Below are 21,057 nucleotides of genomic sequence, written 5' to 3'. Positions count from 1 at the left end.
AGAAATGTATAAGTTCTGTAATGAAGCCATCCATCTAATGCATTAAGAAGTTCATCTGGAGAAATGTCTGTCTGTGGAGGGATGAACACTCTTGGACTGATGCTCTATTTCTGGTGTGGCGATGGCTCATGCAGATTGAATGGTCTGGACTAATAGCTTCTCACATTTCACACAACCCTCAAGCTTTGATGCTGCACAACCTGGATTGTTTTACCTCTGCTTTGTCTGAAATACATCCAAATGTTAGTCGTCTACGAGATGAACTGCAGCCTGCAGGAATGCAACTCAGAGATAAAAATACATTTACTTCAACTGCTGGATTTATGTCTATTTTTAGCCTTGGAGGTCTGAGAGTGAGATTGAAAACAACAAAACACTTATCAAGACGTAGCTAGCTTGTAGAAGGCATCCAATGACATCTAGATAAGTGACTTTTTATCCTGCGCTCTATCTCTGTTGGTGTCTTTTGGTTAAACACAGCAACTGGAATGAACAGGAAAGAAACTGGACAGGATTCTGATGAGGCACTCTTGTTCTCTGAGTCTTTGTAACACCCAATGAGGGAGCACAAGGGTTCCTAAAGCTTCAGGTTGTGGATTCAACCTGAAAAACAAAACATCACAAACTGCTTACACAGTGTTCACAACACCTAAGAGTCTCTGACTCTCTTTCTTCAGTCATTCAAAACATCCAACATTTGTCCCCAATGACATTCATAAAGTGCAAACGATGTAATGCTCATTTAATTCACTTTGTATTAGAGATATTACTATTTTATTGTACCTTTGGCACACTTTACAATTTTCTTTGCACCGAAACCATTTCATACAACTTTGCAAATACCTTAAAGATTTTTCTGTATGTTGATGCAATCTGATTTATTTTATTTTATTTTAACACAACAAGATGGTGCTTTGAACAGACTAGAACAGTGTTTTGGACTCGCTGTTTGTGCGCGATAAAACTCAGATTTTTACAACCGTCTTGGGACAACTTCCGACTATGACAGGGCAGACTAAACAGCTATTTTCTGACAGTAATTATTACAGTTCTCACTTATCAGAGTCAGTGAACGCACCGGGACTAAAGTTCCCCCCTCATTGATTTTGATTGGTCCTCGTGTTAGCCACGCCACGACGGGGCCAAAAGTTTTGTAACTGAAACTTTCAGATTCCATCCATCCATCCATCCATCCATCTTCTTAACCGCTTCGTCCCTTTCGGGGTCGCGGGGGTACTTTCAGATTCGTAGACAAAAAAAAAAAAATTGGAAACTGAAAAAAAGATTGGAAACTGAAAAAAAGATTGGAAACTGAAAGAAAGAAATTGAAATTGAAATTTTGAGTTTTGAAACCAATTTTTTTTTGGCCAAACATTAATATTTTTTTCAAAATATTTTATTTCGGTTTCAAATAATATTGGCCCCGATTTAGCTCCATACAGGGTCTGCGACCTTTGACATCAAAAGAGCCATTTGGTTCCGTTTCTGACAGACAAGAACCCAGAGAGAGCCACCTTCATCTGTAAAAGGACAAGTTTCCCAATTCAAAAAAGGCAATCAGCATGTTGAAGACAGTCAGTGGTGCCTAAAAAACACAGGCACACTGGAGAAAAGTCTTTCTTGAAGACTTGACCTTGTAGGCCTGGGGTGCCCTGGTCCTCAAAAGCTGTTTCTCTTAGATCCGTAGTACACTGGATAGGGGGAAGGGAGCAGAACTGTGTGCTGTCGTACAACCTAGATCTAATTTGCAACTTGAAGGTCCAGTCATTAAGGTGATCACCACAACACTTCTTTGAGAAGGGGAGGGTGACATTGGAGCATAAGCTGAAAGTTCCAGGGATTCTGGAGTTAAACGTCCTCAGTGACTTGTGATGTTTTCCCAGCTTGTTCAGCTGCCAAAATGATGCCCCATCCAAGGAGAGATGGCTCAGTTTACATTAAGATAAACTAGATGAGATGGGCAGCCATCAAAGTCTTGATTGCATCTGCGTTATCCTGCACATAAAGGGATAAAACTTTCAAACTGATCACTTTGTAAAGTGATTCCATGAGGGCACGTGAGGATTGTACTCTTGGACTTGGTTTTGTCTGATTGATGGAAGTTCGGTTTTTAAGTTTACCCTGGTCAGTCACATCAGGTTTAGGTTGATGGTCATCCATAGCTGTCTTCATTTCAGTAAACTGCCTTTGGTGTACGTAAGTATCTGGTTTTCAGTTTTTGTGGCTATGTTTTGTCACCTATTGGCTATTGCATTTTTTCATGGTCTAGTTATCAAGTGTTTCTGTCATCAAGCCTGATCTGCTGCATTTTGGGTCCCACACCAGCAGATCCTGAATCCTGATAGGTGGGGCAAGGCTTTAGGTGTAGCATAAAATAATAGAACCTGTAAAAAAAATGAAATTTTGTCTAAATTTGGAGCATTATGCCTCGTTTCAGGACTGGTCCGCTCATGGTTGGTTTAGAATGGTCCAGTCAATTCAAGAGAGCATTTCCATTGAGTGTTGGACCATCAAGGCCTATGCGGGGTGTAGACCCACTGGTATCTGTGCGTCATAACGGTGAGACCACAGCGGTTCTCCGTATCCTTGGATTCGGCGTGTCTCCAGTCTCTAAGGGAGGGAATACTGAATGCTAAGAATTTAATATTGTGTTGTGTAAGAAGATTGTGAGAGATTTTGAAGAATACTGCTGACAAGAGGACAAAGCGTTTGGCTTGACTTGAGTCGGGGAAAGTGCTGGTAAGACAGTTTCTGTTGTTGCAATACCTTTCCACCAACAGCAGCTCTGCCCTCACTGGTCTGTTCCATTTTTCTATGGAGCTACAACCAACGGGGAACCAAAAATGATATGAATCAGTCAGGCCTAATGTGTCCATTTTATAATAGTAACACTCAATATATTGTACTAGTTCGGTCTGGACCGCTCATTGAAAACGAGGCATTAGAATACATCTCAATTTACTGTTTAAAGACCCACCCTGAAGAAAATTGTGTTTTAATATGTCCTTGTGGCATTTTTCTTATGATGGACATTTATAAAGAAAGCTTAAAATTGTAGATCTATATTTAAATTGCTGTGAATCAATCAGGAGCAGACATAAAAAGCCGTTGGAAAAAGCTTTTAGGTGTGACATAGAAGCTACTATGGCAAGTCACAAGCTCCCTGTTCCGCTCCATTGTGATACATCCATTTGTTGACAAATAGATTCATTTAGGTCTTTGTTTATCTCATCTGAGCTGGTATCTGGTTCAGCTGGATATCTCCAGTATCGTTCACCATTTTTGTTGCACCGCTAATATTAAGTTGTGAGAAGCTTTAAGCTAGCTGGAGGGCATGTAAACAAATGGGTGATGTGAAAGGGGCGGGCTTACTCCAAAACCAACAGATGCGGGTTAATTTCTAATAAACTCTTGCCACTCTGCAGATCTCAGAAAACAACACATACTTTTTGATTTTTGCCTAAAAATAGCATAATTGTCAGGAGTCAGAGCTCTGTCAACCACCTCTGGGCACCAGTGGAAACCATCTCTAGTATACTAACACACAAAATCTCCCAGTCACCCCAGCGCACAGTTCTCAGATGCTGCTCAGCTGACCCTCTTTTGACAATCACCCACATGAGTCTTAAGCAGCGCACAGAGTCTCGCTCAGTGCGAAGTATTGTTTCTGCCACTCTGTCTGCATGCTGAGCATTATAACCTGACATGTTTTCTTGTGTTCCTAATCCTGATTCTTTGTTTCTCTCTGCTGCCCGCCCTCGATCCATGCCTGACCTCTTGCTGCCCGACTGCTTTAGCTTTATGGACTTTTAGATGTAGTTGACTCCTGTCATCCTGTCTGTGCTAATAAACCTCCGGAATGCAGAACCAGTTGTCTGCACGTTTGTGACAATAGTCATAAGTATGCAAATAAAGTCCCACTATAATCAGATTTTATTGTAAAAGCGTTCCCAGTGGTCTATTATTTATGATTATTGTCACAAACAGGCAAAAAAAAGCTCAAACAGCAACTTTAAAAAACCTAAAATAATGAGAAATACAACTAATTTCTCTTTGGTGCCTTTCTATTTTAATAACAGAGATGTAAGAAGACAAAGGCTAGCGTCCATGACCTACAGTAACTGAAATAATAAGCAAAATATATATAAAAAAAACACTCAAAACCTGAAAACTTTGAGGAAACTAATTTCACCTGATGGGAATTAATGAATTATCATCTATCTATAACCTAATTGTAACTGCAACTAAAAACCCATCAGCTCAGATGTTGGAATTAAACACCGAAACACAAACTGATTTCTTAAAGACGCTGATGGTGATTCTATTACACAAAGAAAGCTGAACTGATAACTGGAATCTGATGTGAAACGAGGAACTCAGAAAACCTGCAAACAAAAGAGAATCTAATCCAATAACAAAACCATTCAACTCATTGAAAGTCAAAACAATCCATAATTTGTTTAAAACAACACACTTTTTTGCCCCAAGATTTCTTATATTAATAAATTTCACTTGATGTTTTCAGCTCTGGTGTATCTGAAAGACATGAGATAAGTAATTAGGCCGTCTTTATCTCTTTTCTCCAGTGTTTCCCTCAGTTTTCTGTTAGATATTTTTAGTCTTTACAATCAAAGTTAATCCTTTGGGATTGGTGGACTCATTTCCACAGATTTAACGTTCGGTCACACTTATTTCGTTTGTTTTAACGGCATCAGCCATGTAGCAAATTGATCACATTTTTATATTTGTTAAATCAGGAGATTCTCATCTGGATTAAAGTGTGTTTCTAGATCTATCTTGTGTTTATTTTTTTTGCTTCGTTATCAAATAAAATAGGAGCTCTTAGTTTTTGTCAGCTTTTGCATAGTATCTTAAAGGGAAAAGTGGAAATACTAGAGGTAAAGTTTATTTTAGTGCTTTATATTGCAGCCTTTTGGGTCTTTAAGTTGGCTTTTTTGTAAATAGTGTCAGAAAACTTCTTGTTTGCTGTGTCAATAGGCAGAAGGATTGTTGTAAGTACACTGACTTCTTTGGTGGAAACTGTGAGGCTTCTGTTTTTCTGCTCTCTGAGGCGAGAAACGCTGTTTACAGGAGCTAAGCACACAGCCAACATTTAGAATCTGGTAGAGATGTCCTTTAGTGGCGTGCACTTAAAAAATAAAAATCAATAAAATGTTTCAGGAGTACTCACTCTGATTTTTTTTTTTTTAAATCGTAGTTGAGATGTCAACTGCTAGAGTTGCAAGTGCGAGATTAAAAACTATTTCTAGGCGTCACTATGATGAAAAAATAAGAAGTATATTTTAACAACTTCAGTGATGTTTTACAAGCAGAGCAAAAATGTGTATGTTTTTTTCTTAAAGAGATTACAGAGAAACTACCAGCGGAAGGTAGTAGCTACTTAGTAATAACAGTAATAATTGTGATTTTGAGCCTCCACCATAAAATATTTGAACTCCTAACTCCTCATATATGGACATATGGCTCTGGCCCTCCTCCGTGCCACTTTTTGACGTTTTGGGTGTCCCCAAATTGTCGTTTTTTTTATGTACTGATTGTTCTCAATAAATCACGGCTCCCCAACTTCCGGGCCGCGAGGCGGTACCAGTCTGAGGGCCACTTGGTACCACACCATAGACGCTAATTAGGGGTCTCCAACCCTCGGAATGGATACCCGTACAAGTACTCTAACCTGGTACCAGTACACTAACCCAGTACCAGTACCCTGATCCGGTACCAGTTCAGAGTCCATTACCATGTCCCAAGGGTCGTTGGCCCTTAACTTATTGGGAACAGCCGGCACGTCAAAAACAACTGGTTTGGGACACCCAAAGCGTCAAAAAGTGCTGCGGAGTGGGGCCAGAACAATACGTCCATATATGACGAGTTGGGAGTGAGAGTGTGTAGTTCATCCAGCCATCCATTTTCTCATCCCTATTGGGGTCATGGGGTAGTTGGAGCCTGTTACAGTTTCTGTTGGGCGAAGGCAGGGTACACCTTGGACAGGTCGCTAGTCTGTCGCAGGGCCACACAATCACACAACACTCGCACCTTCCCACCTAGAGCAACCACTTAACCTCTGAAGCTTGTTTTTGGACTGTAGGAGGAAGCCGAGAAAACCCACAGATGCACGAGGAGAACACGCAAACTCCACACTGAAAGGTCCCAGCTTGGATTTGAACTATAGTAATACTTTCTGATTATTTTACTTTTTTAATCCTATTGGTGGTTGGGATTACTCTCTCCTTGCAAAAAAGTTTTGGTTTGAATCCCTGCTGGGTCTTTTCTACGTGGAGTTTAGATGTGTGTGGAATTTTTGCCAGAAACTTCTGTGACCTCCCACAGTCCATAATCATGCTTGATAGGTTAACTAGTGACTCTAAAACTGTTCCTTAGGTGTGAATGTGAGTGTGTAGTGGTTGTGTGGCCGTCCAGTGTACTGGCAAACTGTCCAGAGTGTGCAACCTCAGTACCTGGGGATAGGCTCCAGCAACCTCAAACAGGGATTGGAAGATGAATGGATTGGTAACCCTAATTGTAAACAAATGGAAACTTGTTTCACTTCAACTCTTTTGCTGTTGCAGTTTTACTACTGAACATAACAAACGTGAACATGAAGGATTGTGATGAATTTGTCCAATTTGACATGAAGAGATCTTCAGTAAGAGTTAATGAAAGCCTGTGGTGCCCAGAGTATTTTTAAAGCGTAAATGCTAGTTCTATACCTTGTTTATGTTGGTTCATGTTGCCTTTCTGTAATGCAGTCAGCTTTGTTAGAACTCATCTCAGTGGCTAATTCAGGTTTAGCCTAACGGCTTTTATTTATCTTCCTTAAAAAACGCTAAGTGACTTGTTTTAGGCTGATATAGAATAATAAATGTGTGGAAAGTGTGGTTAAAAAAACAAACCATGAAGATTGAGATGCTATGATTTTTAATATACAATGTTTGAATGTGAAAACATGTGATATTTTTCCAAAAGCAGCAGTTTTTTATATGAAAATCAATAAAGGTTTTCTAAGTTCTATGGTACATTATATAAAAGTGCACAATTTAATTCAAAATGATTTTTTTGCACTTTGTAAAGTATTCTAAAGAAATAAAACAAATGGATCTTGTCCAGTCACTATTTTGTCAAGTTTTTTCACCCACAAGGTGCATGGTGGGAAATTTTTTGTTGGTTTTTCCAAAGAAAGAAGTTTCTACCAGATAACACTCTCAATGGTTCTAAGGGGATTTTCTGTCTTTATGAGGAATTCATAAATCAGAAAGTTACTTTTTTGCTCAGTTACCAAATGCTCGTTTTCTAGAAAAGGGATGGAACGGAAAGATAAAAGTCTAAAGCTATGGCTTCCGTACATAACCATAATACTCAAAAGCTCTTGGGAAGCCTGATTATACTTTTAGAGGCGTCCTGTTTTCCCTTACTTTGGACAGCTGAATGGCTAAATTGTCCATGGATCAATAGTTTAGCTTCTTATTGGCTCCACACGGTAAGCAAAGTGCATTTAAACCATAGAAATCCCATTATTCTTGGTAGAGATAGGAAGCTCTCCTCTAATGTGCTGTTCTCTCGTCCATCAGTCTTCCTGTTTACCTGCAGAGGAGTTTGAAATATTCTGTGACATTATCACCAGGAATTCTTCTTAGATGTTTTTGTGAGGCGGCTGTGGTGCAGAGGCAGGGCGTTCGACCACTGATTGAATGATCACAGGTTCGGTGCTTGCCCATGTGTTGAAGTGTCCTTGGGCAAGACACTGAACTGTGGTTATAGGTTGGCGCCAGTGTGAGGCAGTAAAGCCGCCATCCGTGTGTGAATGTGGGGGTCAGTGGGTGAATGGACTTCTAAGACCTTCTAAGCAGGTAAAAAAGTGATAAATATTAAGTAAGTAAATATCCTTTTTTGGTCCAAAAATGTGGATAAAAATGTATGTAAAATTGTAAAATTTGTATAAATTTGTATAACAGAATCAGATTCAAGATTCAAGATTCTTTATTGTCATCCAACACGCGAACATGACAGACGAAAAAATTACAGAAAATTACAAAGTTGTGGAGCTAGAACACTATATATGGGTTGCGTAGGAGGAGGGGGAGACTTTGGTAGAGTGGCAAATGAGAACAGCAGAGTGGACAATCATTAAAATGAAAGGATTAAAAATATGTATTTCAAAAAGTTGTATTATTTTTATTATTAATAATATCTAAACAGCAGTTGTTTTAGCTGAGGTCCTGTCACTAAAAAATGCTTGTATCCATGATTTTATCTATTTATTTTATTTTTTGTCAATAATGACACTAACATTGATTCTAAAACTAGGGGGATAAGAAATACAGGGGGGCCACCCCTTGCCCCCCTGTAGCTCCGCCCCTGAAGTTGTGGTTGTGCGACCAATTCTCCACATTCTATCCAAAGTTTGACTCAAACCTGGAAATTTTAACTATTACAGTTCCTTGAATGAACACTAGAGGCTGGTTTCAAATAAGAGAAATTTCCCATTAATGTAATGTTATAAAGCCCAAACAAAGATGAAAAAAAAAACATTCATGCACAATTTGTTGTCAAAAGCTTGTCTATTTTATCATATTCATTCATCTTCTTAGCCTCTTGTCCCTTTGGGGATCACGGGGGTGCCGGAGCCCTAACCTGGCTACTGCTGGGCGAAGGGAAGATACACTCCGGACAGGTCGCCAGTCTTTCTCATTGCCTCAATCACACGCCCATTCACACTCACATTCACACCTAGGGACAATTTAGAGTAACCTATGAAGCATGTTTTTGGATGGAGGGAGGAAGCTAGAGTCCCCGGAGAAAACGGAAAGGTCCCCAGTTGGTGTTTCTGTTTCAGATCTCCCATTTTATTGTATTTTATTTTATTCTATTTTATGTCAACTATAGGGATTTGATTATTTTATTTCAACTCTTCTTTTGATTTAATCCTATCTAAATATTTGCATTATTAGTTATTCATCTATTAATTGTTTTATTTTTGATTGGTAGGTGGGCGGAGCCATGGAAGAACTCAACAAAACTCTATAGCTAGACTTTGTCCTGCACTATCACGCTTTTTTAGAGTCTTGCTTTAACTCAACTCATCATGCACGGTCATCTTTACACTAAAAAAAGTGAAACATTGGATCAACTGACCAAATAACTATAATTTTCTACATATAAAATAATTTGTTTTTAACAAATTAAACTTTTGAGTTGATGGTTTACTCAATTAAAACATTGAATTTGATTAAAAAAAACTAATATTTCTAATGTAACAAATTACTGAACTTTTGTTAATTGATCCAATGTTTAACTTTTTACAGTGTTGGTTCAATCTTTGTCATTTAAAATCATACATGTGACACTAGAGTTTATTGGTCCAGCGTACATGTGTTTGCTAAGCTAATATAAAGGTATAATGAAACACTCTTGTCCAGAGCTTTAGTTTCCAGCTCAACCCTTTGAATATGAACAAGACATAGAATGAAAGAAACTCCAGAGCAGGAAGTTAAGGAGACAGAAAAGAAGAAAAACCTTTGGATCTCTCTCCTCATTCCCTAGATCAGTGTAACCACTAATAAAGGCTGGTTGCTGTCGGGGGGATGCAGGCCACTGCTGGCCCCTCAGGGCTTGTCTTCTGCGCTGCCGGTAAACTGGAGCTCCAACGCTCCTGGATCTTCGTCCACATCTTTACATGAAGGGACCATTGATGGGGGGGGAGCATTAGCATTCAGCCTCGATGAGCACGACAGGCCAATTGGTTTCTCATTTCACACCCGCGACCTGTTCTTACTGGACCCCCTGAAAAGGTCTAAATTCAGCTCTCTTGTTGAATTACTAATGAGCGCCAAAAAAAAGAAAAAAAAGAAAAAGGAGGTCAGAGAGTGCTTAATGTAGCCCTGAGCGGTCCAAAGAGTACACTCTCTACAAAGGCTTTCTATACGATTAGAGCAACACTCAAGCTGGTGGGACATTTAAGCAGCACACAAAGTAACAACAAGCATTTGTTGTTCTAAAGCAGTAAATTGAGGTGAACTTCTTCTAAATATCCTTTTTTCGTGTTGACATTCAGATCCATGTACGTTCAGGTTTGGTGTGCAAATGTCCCTGTTCTTGCCCGGGTTGAAAAACAGCTTGAGCTTGTGTGGCAGTCTGCTAATTCATGCTCAGATTTACTCGGCAACAACTTGATGCCCTAAAGCGGGAGCTAATTCCACCTCATGAAAAATACCATTTCCCAGCTTCCTGTTCAGCCTTTCTGTTCTCTTATTAAGGGTTAGATTGCTGTTTCAGTGAATCAATCCAACGCATGGAGGGATGTAAGCGTTGTAAAAGTCAGGATGTTAAGTGGGTGTTCTGTATAGCAATGTTACAGAATCCATATCACGGTGTTAAAAGGCAGTTCAACCTTTACAGCTTTAATGCTACAGTCATGTATGCCTTGGTTCTAACGGTTAATTACCTTATTATGCAGAGGTGGAATCTACTGTTGGGAAAAAAGACAATACCTTCAGGCAAGAAAACCACTACATCAATCTTAGCAGTTTTTGCATGTTGTCTATTTGTAAAAGTTATACAATTCTAAAAACTAGATTTGACATATTGGTGGACTGCACTGCTAGAAGGTAAAGTTTGGTTCCGTTTATTGCCCTCAACAGCTTTTTCAATTTTTAATGACCTGGGCTGAAATGCCTCTTGGCCGCATTTCCATCCAGGAAAACAAAACTGCTGCCTTGATTAAATACAATCTGAGAATGCACAAGAGGTCTGCCCTTCCCGTCAGGGAAACAAAGTTTAGTTCCACAAAAAAAAAAAACTTTAAAATGACGTGGTCCTATAATAAACAAAATATAACAATATATGTTTTTTAAATAACCCCAAAATCACAACCTATCAATTACTGTAAAATATTCAGTGTCTGACAAAAAAATGTCTTATTTGCTGAGGAAAATTTAAAAAATCAAACTTTATTTAAAAGGTTTCATAGCACAGTAACACAGGCTTACCGGTAAATTAAAAAAAAACACTCAGAATGCCCTTGCATCCAATAAAACGAAACATAAAAGGACAAGTGAATAAAACTCAAAGTGTAAATAGAGATATACACCAACGTGGAAACCTAGCTTGATGCTGCAAATACAACTCAGAAATGTTCAGGACTGTTGACGGAAGGTTGACGGATGGACTCCTTTCACGCCGCACGTGTGGCTTTTGTGCTGAAAAGTGTTGGTTTCCTGGCTGGTGTGGAGCGTTGGATTATTCATGGAGCAGGTGTGGTGGGATGGAGTGCAGGAAAGGGCGTCCAGAGGTGAAAATGGCTGGAAGAAAGAGCGCTAAAATCTTTTTTTCCCTGCTCCCGTCATGCCACTGTCTTCCTGTAATGCTCTGTTATCTGCAACACACAGCTCCAGTCATGCGACGTACACAATCACCAGTGTGTGTGTGTGACAATCGGAGCAGGGGGCATCGTGTCACTGTAAGACCCGCACAACCCACTGTACACATTCATTAATTCTAATCCTTATGGATAAAAAAGGAAGGAGGAGTTCTTAATTTAGGCACATTCCGTATAGTGGAAAACTAAATATTCTGACTAAACTTTGAGGGCCAGGGAGAAAAAATGAAGCCAAAAAGCTTTTAATGCTTCTTCATATTTAGATTTTAGGATGACACAAAAGTTGTGAAAGGGCAGTGAGTGCAATGGCTACTTCCTGCTTTTGTATGTTAAAATGTTTTGCAAAGAGGACCAGATTTGGTGAGGTGAAAGTGTTTTAAAGTTCAACCATTCGGCCGGACATTCTTTTGAATAATTTTAACTACACTAAATGCAAATGAACAATTTATTTATTGCAACGGCATACTTTTCATGTACACCCATAGAGAGAAATTGGACCTAGAGCCAGTTTCCACTGAGTGGTCCAGTACGGTACGGTCCAATATTTTAAGCGTTTCCATTGTAAATGGATCCATTACTGAGCCGTACTTCTCCTCTCCCCCATTTTATGTGAAGGGATTGTTGTGTTATCCCAATTTTAAGTTGTTTCGTAGATCTTACACGGTTCATCATACATTTTTGTCAGATGAATCTGATCTAGTTTGTCACTATTTGTGAAAATCCTTGTCTACATCAAATGGGATTCCAAACCAATGATGAAATAGTCCAGCTGCTGAAACAGAAAACAATTGGGAGCTGTGTCTTTATAGGTGGCATGAAGCCAAGTGCAATCCCACAGCGCTTGAGTCTTGATCTCTTGTTTCTTCCTCAGGTGATGCTCATAAACAGGCTGTTAAAATGAAGTAAATCTGAGAAGAGGTTCAAGTTTCAGAACAGGGATGCTCAGGAATATCCTGTTTCCACTTTAGCTCAAACCCACAAGATTTACCTCCTCAAAGTCATAACATGTTATTCATCTCACTTTGATGTATTTTAAACATTTAAAATAAAATGAAAATCTCTAAATATGCAATGAAAGAAAGAAAAGGCAAAATCAGCAAGTCAATATTATTTGAACGTTGTATATTAACTGCCACCTAAGAACAATGTAGATAAATTACAGTGATTGAAGCGCAGTTAATTAATTGGTTTTACAATTAGTGCACAAAAATAGGTTGATATGGTTTATATGAAGAGAAAAAGCCAAATTTAATTGGAAATGCATTTTAATAATGTAGCTGTGTGGGTGGTTTGGGTCTGAACAGCTCTAGGATTTCACTTTAACAGCTTTGGAACATTTGGTAGATGACTTCCTAACATAAAGGGATAATCTTGGGATTTGAATGTGGGTCTTTAGGCGAAGTAGGTGAGACACAAGCATGTCCTACGGATTTTTCAACAGACTTTTAATTTCTATAACCCCTTGTGATATCTTATAGGGATCAGATGACCCCACCCTTATTTTGATGTGTGATTCCTCCAATCACAAAGGTGGACAGTCCAGTTAGTGCTATTAGTGTGGGCTCCTTTCACGCCCTGTACAGGTTTGCCTGTTTTCTCCCCACAGATAGTCCATGTCTAGTCCTAAGAGCAATTTATACTTTACTAATAACTGGAGTAGTGGCATCCTACAACAGCATCACTTGTAAGTCATAGGTGTGTGTAACTTGCATTAGCCTCATGAATACTTCATGATACACTTACCCCACACAGGACAATCCTACGTTCCAATTTCATGACTTCCCTTAAGATGTTTGTACAAACCTTTAGGAAACTGCTAGATGCACTTTAAGATGTAAACACTCCTCTCTACAAACTAGCAGCCCCTATTTTGAGTGCATGTGACTACACAGTTTTGAAGTTTTTCGCTCAGCTTTGATGATGTGGCGTTATTTACCCGGTAGTCCCTGTGTTCCTGCTCTTTTCTGCGTGGGCACCTGCTCTGTGTCGTGAGTCGTGGCTACACAGTGTGACTTGGCCAGGAGGAACCAGATGACTCAGGTCTTTGCCCAGACTGCTCTCATTGTCAGGCGGCGCACATGCTGCTGTCCAGTGGGCTGTCTGACTGTTCCATGTGCTCAGCACTGATCACAAGTGACTGGTGAACACAGATACTCCCTTCTACAGTCAGAGCCTTGCAATGACACGCTTTTAAAACATGATGCCGAGGCAACACACAGCTTTTTAATAAAGGCAAACAAATTATGCAGAAATGTATACATTTCTTTCAAGGAATTGCGATTTAAAAAAGCCGAATAAAACACATAAATGGATCCATATAGAGAGACTGTGGAGCCTGCAGGGGCACAAACAGTGGGCTTCCTAATGGTATGCATGAATATGGATGTGCTCCTTTAAAGAACTGGCGTAGACTAATACAGTATGGCAGTCAATTGATCCACAAAGCGCGGCTTTGTCTCGTCTACTTTTATCCACGTAGGAGGTGCCTGTTTGAACAGACCTTAAGCGCCACTGGAGAAACTTTAGAGAAAGATCATTTTCATTCTCCTGACACGAACAGTCATCCTTAGCATGGAATGGATTTTTCCAGACACCGCCTAATGACTTATTTATCAGAAGGGGGCACGGAGAGTTTGCCTTCCAAGCCCAACTTTCAATTATCCTAATTCATGTGGGATTTGTGGAGTCTGGGTTGGTTTGATGAAGCAATTAGTTATATGTTATTAAAATAAACAACTCGGCGTAGCTCAATGCTTTTTTTTAGAGATTTTGCAGAATCTGCTTTCACTAATCTGTTTTGAATTGCAGATCAGATGCGCCGACACTGCCGATCAGACATAGGGCGAAGGACTTGTTTGTTTCTCTCATTTCAAGGGGTGTGGAATGAGATCCGTCTGCCTCTGATGTGCAGAGGGAAAAAAATATATATAGACATTGTAAAGTTGAAGTACATAGATCTTTGCAGGGCCGAGTGGTGAAAAGTTTGTAGTTCTGCCCTTGGCGAAAGAGGATGGTGCTGCATAAAAGCAACAGCAGCAGTCAAAGGAGCAGCAACTCAAGGAGAAAGTTCGATTTGTTCAAGTCTAAATATTTAAACACCCTTCATTCTCTCAACTGTGTTTAATCTGACTCCAAGGTTTGGCAAAATATGATTAAAGCTTCCCCTACAGGGACTTCTGTAAAATACACAAAAAACAGCTTTTTCTAGTGATAGATTACTTTAGAATAATCCATATTTACTTTTATGACAGAAGCTGAAAAACACTCTTCTCTTTCTCCTTCAGCCAACACTGTACCAAATCTGTTGAAACATGAAGCAAAAGGAACACAAGGGGAAGAAATAATAATGTATTAGTTGAGGATTGTTTTTTATCCCATCTCTTAAACAAAGGTAGAAGATTATAGTTATTTTTATTTATGAAATGTAGCGTTTATTCATTTAGGATCTCCAAATGTCAGTAAAAAAAAAAAAAAAATCCATCCTTGAATCTCTAAGCTGGAAGATGGATGTTTGATATTCCAGAGCTTTGAATACAAGAAGTTTATTTTACAAGCTCAAAGTTTTCTTGGAAAATTTCTTACCGAAGATGGGGGCTGTAGTGCAGATCAACCTCTTATTGGAGGATCGCAGATGCGGTTCCTGCCTTGCCCGCTCATGTGTTGAAGTGTCCTCGGTCCAGATACTGAATCCCACATTGCTCTTGGTGGTTACCGGTTAGTGCCAGCGTAAAAGGCAGCAGAGCGTTATTGGTGTGGGAATCTGTGTGTCCATGGGTGAGTAGGACTGAGACACGTTCCTTCATTACTACCAAATCCAGGTCCCACTTTGGTCAATTTTTAATTGGTCTAACTGTCAACACGTGTTTAATGGCCATTTGTTCTGTATGTAGAACCCAGAAATAGACTTAAAACTGGCGTAGTGGGAACACAAGAGTTTTTAATGTGGAAACCCAAAATGCACACACACAGGTTTTGGCAGATTTTTCATTGGTATGTATTTATTGGCATGAAAGTTGCCAAGGGCGGTGTGTACATAGCATACAGCACTTTTGGCCTTTAAGACGGGTTGAAAAGTGCCATACAAAACCCCACCTCCACTGAGCGGTACGATCCGGTCTGGTATTTTGAGCGTTTCTATGGTAAATTAACATGGTAAATTAATGACCCATTAAACAGTACTGAACCATACCACTTAGGGGCCCCCATCTGTTGTAGGTCCATTAAAAAGTGGAACAAAACGGTTGAGGTGGGTCAGCTGTAGCCACCCCAACCCCGAATGTCACAAAGTGATGACGACATTAGCAAGCACCAATATAACGCTCATTTGAGCTAATGTTTCCAATGTTTTTAAGCATTCAGATTTTTGCGGTTTCCTGTGTACAATTTTGCTTACTACTCTATATTGAAAAGGCCTGCAAACAACAGCAAGGCCTGGTCTGCGGTGGATCTGCAAATGTTTCAGGGTACAGGATGAGCTAGCAACACACAAGAAAAACAAACCGCTAAGTAGAGGCGAGGCTTAGTGGAAACACTCACCAGAATTAACTGGACCATGCCATACTGCTCCATACTGGACCGGACCGGACCAGACTGCTAAGTGGAAACGATTCATCAGACTGTCATTGTTAAAATGGCTGATTTAGGAAAAAGATCAAAACAAACATTTTTCCAAAACTGAGTGTTAGTGTTGCGCATTTGTTGTTGATTTTCATCGCTAAAGATCAGATCTTGTGTCTGCCCATGTTACTTAAATTGGTGGATTAAGATTTTTTTCTGTAATCTTAGCTATGCAACTCCTTAAAGTTATCTACAGTTTAATCAGTATTTTACAGATGGGGATGTCTGATATTGAGATTTGTAGTTAAAAACGAAGTTTGGAGAAAGTGAAATTAGCTTTAGCATTGGACCAGAACTCTGTGACCTGAGACAGACTGGAGCCATAAGGAATAAATTCTCTCACACGCAGTAATATTCATGGTTTTGTTAGAACTTGGAAGGATTTCCAGAACTTTTGGAACAGATGGGTTCATAATTGCTTAAAAGGAGCATAAAGGTACTGAGAAAAGTTATTGAGGTCACTTCTGTGGCCTAGGAATAAAATGGAACAACAATAAAAACGCCTCAAAGCAGAACTCGGTGATCCTAACGCAAAGAGACAGTTCTGTATGTAAACAACTGTATGGAACTGTAGTTAGTGTTGCAGCAGTTTCAGTGGACTAATGGATGGAAAGCATCAATTTCTATTTAATAAAGCACATCAGTAATCTTACACTTCTGTGCTTTCTGGGTTCGCTCACTTTGTAGAATCAGACATCCTCAGTTGTCAGACTTGTTCTTGATTAACTGAGTCAATGATGGAGGGATATCAGCGCTGAAAAATGAATCAATAGCGTGAGCCTTCTGCTGTTATTCTGGCCCTGACTCATCTAAGCACCACTAAAAACCATCGATTCACTTCCTGTTAGAGCCTGTTTCTCACGCAGCCTTGTGCTGGGTATTAAACATTTGATTGGTATCTCACCAACATCCACCGCCAGTATTGCTTCCCCTTGTGTGATGATTCACCAGGTGCTCATATTTGCTTGTAAAATATGTTCATCTATACATCACATCATTTATCTATTTCTGAAACCGGTGGTGAAAAGATCATATCTGTTTAGAACGCCAACAAACAGACTTTTAAAGAGTCGGCACACTCAGTTACCTCCTACACTCTCATGTTTAAGTTGCCAGGCGTCTAATAAAACTGGAGCAAAATGCTGAAATGAGTGCACACTTGGAGGCGAGGATTTGATTTGACCTTAAAACTAAGAAGCAGAAAGGCAAAGATTACAGCCAATAGCTGATTGGTTTTACCCAATTATTCAGCTCTCTATTCTTCAACTATTTTTCTTATGCAGTGCAGTTGTAGTTTTAACAACCTGACACTTATGTTCTCACTGCAAGGGCGACCACTTCACTGCATGCAGACTGAATGCATAGAAATAATTACGGTGCAGACGGATGAGTTCTGGAACAAACTTCTCCTTCAAAACTAATTAAGACTAAAAGAAGAGAAGAGTGCTGATTTGACTTAGTACTAGGTGACTCAAACAAGAGGCTGAAGTCATGTGTCCCGACTGTGTCCTAATTAAGTGTCATACATTTTTACATTCCAGAAAGTAAATTGTGATATGTTAGCAGTTTGGAAACTCCAATTTAACTACATTTGATTGGCTTCAAATAGGTTTCTTTGTGTATACCACATTTTCAGCATTACGAGGGACACTTAGATTTTTACAAATGGTTGTGTGTTATTGTGAATACGCTAGCGTGGCTAATGTGTAGCATCATCAGACTGGGTTTTTTTCATGTCTTATTAACAAAGTTGTGAGGTACAGCTGTTAGTAATACGTTAATATGGCTAATGTGTTGCGGCGCCAGCCTGTTTTTTTCCATGTCTTATTCACAAAGTTGTGAGTTACAGTAAGCTGTTATTCATACGCTAATGTGGCTAATGAGTAATGGCGTCAGGCTAACTATTCACAAAGTTGTGAGGTACGGGCATTGTTACTAACATGCTAACATGGCTAATGTTTAGCGGCGTCAGACTTGGTTTTTTTGCATTTTATAAACAAAGTTGTGAGTTACAGATATTGTTACTAATACGCTAACATGGCTAATATGAAGCACTGCCAGACTTTTTTTTTTTACATTTTATTAACAAAGTTGTGAGTTACATGTATCGTTACTAACATGCTAACATGGCTAATGTGTAGCGGAGTCAGGCTGTTTTTTTTATTAACAAATTTGGGAGTTCCAGGTAAATCTTTGTAGGGGTAGTTCACTATTCAAACTTTTTATTTCGCGTACTAATTTTAAACATCTGTTTCATCAGGCTCATAACTTTTTATTGCTATATTGGTACAATGGAAAAGACTGCTATGAAGGTACATTGAGAAGTGTTCATGACATATAGATTGTTGGCAGAACAGTGAGAGAAGTAATGTTAAAAAGTTGTTTTAATGAGCCCACATCCATCCAACCACATTTCAGAGTTACTTTGCCTCATCATTGGTGTGTTATAGCATTGTTTTTAAGAGAATTCTGTTGAGGAACTACACCGTAGCTTTCACGATGATGTCACAGCAGCCCCAAGCGCATGTCATGTAATGTGACACAGAAGAGCATGTAGGAAGCATCTTCAGCTGTGTGAAAATAAACGTTTGAACAAGTGAGCAGTTGGACCCTTATTTCCTGTTTGATAACACGACAATCATTGCTTTAAATGTATCCGTGGCTCATCGGTTGCTTCATTCCTAATCTGTTTACATCATGCTGGCCATTTTGGTCCAGTTGTCCCAATCTGAGCACAGATCATATTCAGATTGAGACATCTCAGAGGGACCCAAAGCTCAATCTGAAAATGAACTGAGACCACCTCGAATGATGGGTCTAAGAGCGGTTCCTGGTCCTGGACTAAAGTCCACTTTAAATTTTCAGAGTGAAAATTTATTCTAGATTATCAGGGAAACGAACTCTGGTTCACCTTAAATTAATAAAAACGGCATGTCTCCAGTTTGAATACACCCTTAATTTACTTTATTAAGAAAATAAGTCACAAAAGTAAAAGCTTCTTTGGGCAATTCTAATTCAGTCTTAAATTTTTTTTCTTTTATTATTTAATGAATTCATTTTTTATCAGTTTCTTTTCCATTAACCTCACATCTCTATCAGTCATTTTCATATGCTTCCACAGTTGTATTGTCGACATATTTCCTCTTGTCACGTTACATCAAGCTCCCCACTTTACGATCTCTTTTGTTCAACCGGCATGAAAATTGCTCCATTTAATAATGCTTCCCCCCATCCTTCCCAAGATGCAACGCCTCTTGGAGCCGAAATGGCCCTTCAAATTAAAACTCCAACCACACGGGAAGTATTGTCCTCAGAAAACAACAGATCCGACTTCATGGTTTGTGCCTGTGGTTTCCAAGATTGTTTTGTAGTAGAGCTGGAGGGTGTAGCTTAATGTTTGAGGGGGTTCTAAAAAAGAGCAGCATCATGCGTGCGGTTTGTATCGCTGAGTTTAAGGTCAGCGGTGACCCATTTATGCAAACGTGGGCCAAAGGAAGGCAGCGATGCAGGGCAGAGGGTAAACATCTCGTCTAATGAGCTTAAACGCAGCAGCCAGCGACACAACATGCGTCACAGAGACAGCCGGGAGGAAGACGGATGTAGACATGCTATTTCTTCTGGGTGGTACAGTTATGAGTTTGGATTCTTTGTGGTTTCTCCATAGTGACACGCAACAAAATCACACGTGGTTATTGTATACAGCCGATGTGGTCGTCTGATTTCTTAAAGAAAGGGTGCAAAGAAATTGCGCTTGGCTCCGAAAGTTATTATCTATGCCTTGATGCAGGAATCAATACGGCCTGTCTGTCTCCAGTGTCACAGGCGTTGCTGCAGGAAGAGGCCATCTTCACACTATTTATTATGGATGAGAGGAGAGGGTCACAAATGGAAAAATGGACAGAAGAAATGGAAGAAAGAGCGAGTGGGGAAGGATGTACGGGAGGACAGATGGAAAAGCGAGATGAAAGTAGAGGCTGTGAGAGTTAATGCAAAGTGGATGAGCAGATTACTGCTCAACAGTGGGCCGACTATTTGCTTTTATGAGTTTGCGACAGATTTGCTCGTAAAGCTGCGTCTTTGCAATTGTCCGGTTCTGCTCGGTTGTGCCCTTGCCTTCTGGCCGCCCTCTCAAAGCTCCTTTCATGGACAGCGCTCATATGCCAGACCCATCCCCCCCACCCTCTTATTACTCTCCTTCACGTCTGCGGAGGTCACAGCTGGGGGAGCCCTGGGATTTGACAGCTAAGTGTTTATGTGGGGGTCACATTAGCGTTTGTGTCGCAGCGATGAAACGGGGCAGAACGCCACGGCGGCTGCTGCTAACCAGCAGCACCACAACCCAAACGGTTTATCCTGAGACACGCCGATTTTCCACCCAGCCCTGCACCTCCAGGCCTGTTTGGATCCCTTGGGCCGCACTGTGAGGTTGGTGGCAGAGGCGGTTTGTTATTGTGCTGTGTATGGAAAAGCCAGAGATACAGGAAGTTTGCTTCTTCTTTTTTGTTACTGTAAGCATTAGCATGTGTGTGAGTGTGTGTGTGTGTTTACGCTCCACTCAGCTCTGCTTGCTCTGGGATTCTGTCCTCTGCAAAGGGAGAAGCCTATTATCTCCGGTTCAGAGGGAAGCATCCCACCTCACGCTGCAGTGCTGCACACCTCAGGGATGATCCAGCAGCAATTCATTGTGTGTGTGTGTCTGTGCAAGAAATTGTGTAACTGTACATGAATTTAAAACTCTCCATGTTTTAGCAAATCTGATTACAACATCTGCATCTCTGGTTACAGGAAACCGGTCCTGTCTGTCTTTACAGATAACAAACATCTTCAAGACATTCATTCATTTAAGGTTTAGGTTTGATTGTGTGCTGCCGAGGTCGGTTTGAAGGTAACTTTAGACCAAGAGAAGCAAAAGCTGCTCGATTATACAGCTGAAAAATGCAAAACTGATCAACTTCACTGTCACAATAATCGCAAACATCTTTTAAGCAGCCCAGAATGTCTAACAACACATGCATATTGATAATCAACAGGGTCAGCTGTCCGACTTGTTT

At 40.0% G+C, this 21,057-nt stretch overlaps 1 protein-coding gene across 2 annotated transcripts in view; it reads left to right on the top strand.

The window, feature by feature from the left end:
* The window catches only part of LOC112152610 (contactin-1a), an 80,150-nt gene that overhangs the window by 3,813 nt on the left and 55,280 nt on the right, over window positions 1-21,057 (top strand). Inside the window, exon 1 of one of the 2 annotated variants that reach the window (XM_036212292.1) lies at window positions 20,245-20,431. The exons of the other annotated variant lie outside the window; for it this stretch is intronic. The gene's annotated coding sequence lies outside the window, so the exon portion shown is untranslated. Of the gene's footprint in view, window positions 1-20,244; window positions 20,432-21,057 lie in introns of those variants that run through there. 2 annotated transcript variants of the gene reach the window in all.

This window comes from Oryzias melastigma, linkage group LG6, assembly GCF_002922805.2.
Source record: "Oryzias melastigma strain HK-1 linkage group LG6, ASM292280v2, whole genome shotgun sequence".
In the NCBI taxonomy this organism is placed as follows: Eukaryota; Metazoa; Chordata; class Actinopteri; order Beloniformes; family Adrianichthyidae; genus Oryzias; species Oryzias melastigma.
The sequence above is the reverse complement of the archived record's forward strand: the minus strand, read 5'-3'. Positions and strand labels throughout refer to the sequence as shown.